Source organism: Benincasa hispida, chromosome 1 (assembly GCF_027475165.1).
Source record: "Benincasa hispida cultivar pf3 chromosome 1, pf3_genome.v1.1, whole genome shotgun sequence".
In the NCBI taxonomy this organism is placed as follows: domain Eukaryota; kingdom Viridiplantae; phylum Streptophyta; class Magnoliopsida; order Cucurbitales; family Cucurbitaceae; genus Benincasa; species Benincasa hispida.
The window spans coordinates 29971663-29973546 of NC_143478.1; positions in this window are offsets into that span (position 1 = coordinate 29971663).

Below are 1884 nucleotides of genomic sequence, written 5' to 3' on the forward strand. Positions count from 1 at the left end.
TCCACTTTTAACCAATCTCTCAATCCTATTGAGATTAATGTGTCATAATCTTAAGTTCCAAAGATATGCATTTGGAAATATCTTTCGTTTCTTATTTTGAGTTTCAGTTGTTTCAAACATCTCTATATTCAAAACGGCTCTTACTTCAGTTGGTTTTAACATGTACAAGTTATTCTCTAGATTTGCAGAATATATTTTATTACCTTTTGAAATAATGAACACTTCATTATTTTCAAAAGAAATTTTGTATTTTGTTCTAACAAACATGAGATAGAAATTAAATTCCTTTTCATAGAAGGAATGTAATAAAATAGAAATTAAATTCCTTTTCATAAAAGGAATGTAATAAATATTTTCAAGTGAAAAATGTGTCTATCTCCAACAAATAGCTTTATATCTCCACTGCTTTAGCTGAAATAACCTCCTCGGTCCTTACCTTAAATGTTGTTTCGTCTTTTATAAGCTGTCTCCAGGAACTAGTTTCCTGAGCAAAAGTATACATATGATTAGTGGCACCCGAATATATTATCGAGGTTAATTTATCATTTTCCACTAAGCATGTCTCAATGACAAGTAAATCATATTTACCTTGTTGTGCCTTCTAGTCTGCAGAAAAACTGGGTGATAGAGGACATTCCTTTGTTAAAATAAATTTTAAATCATCATTTGCTAGTATATTCTATTTCCATATTGAATAACTGTTAACCATGTTAGAAGCGATTAATTTTGAAGAATTCAACATATTGAAATCATAAATAAATTATATTGCTCTTAAACCCAATCAAATTTTAGCAAAGTAAAATATACCCAAAATTCATTATTTTGTTTGCAACGATACTATAGTGAGTCAGAATAAGTGCTACGGAGGGGCAGTTAAATACTCATTCACTTAAGCAAGACATTCTTGACTAAATACTATCTCCAGAATAACTCATATTCCGATAGTCATTTAGTTACCATTTTCAGTCAAGAACTTACTAGCACTTAGTAATTCAGTAAGTGTACCCTCCATTTCTAGATCTTAGAGGTTAGCGGCCCCAACGATGCTACCGAATTGGAGAATCAAGGTTGGGAATTGACCTAAGAAATCCTATCCATTCCTGAAGTTTGAGTTGTTCTGAATCCTATGTTACAACCCTACGAAGGGATAGTCGTTTAAAAAAAACTAGCGTAGATCGCATAAAGTCGACAAGCAGGCGCAACATAGGAATCTCACGGTCTAAACTAATGGAAGAGGCCGCAGGACACGTTGACACACATCCTTCACCCACTTACTATAAACTACTTTCCCTATTCACATTGCTATTGACCCACAACACTTTCCGAATGGAGGTCACTCCCAGGGTGACACGAAGCGTTGTATGGATCTCACAGTGTGAACTTTTAGGGATGTGAGAGCTAAGAACAACATATTGTATATATTATTAATCTCCCACTAAAGCGTTCTATTTGTTTTTTAGGGTAAATCCTTTCTTAGGTATGTTCTGGCTAATTAAACAACCTAAGTCTAGGTGATAAACCAGTTTTAAAACCTCACACCGCTCGCGTATGCTCATAAAACCAGGTTAACAACGTTCAATTACTCAACCATAATTCTCAGGTAGGAGGTGTTTTGTAGACCGTCAACTTAAGTACCTTCAGCCTTAGACAGGATCATATACCGGTTGAGTTCGTAACTACAATTTTACAAGATAACGACCTATTTTAACAATTAAAACAAGTGGTCATCCTACGCGAACATGCAACTTATCTTTGTTATGGATTTTAAATGTCTAACCCAATTTTATAACAACTTATAAAACTTTAGACATGCTTTGCATCCATAACATTAATCAAATGTATCATGATTTAATATAACACTTATATTAAAACACTAGAAACCCT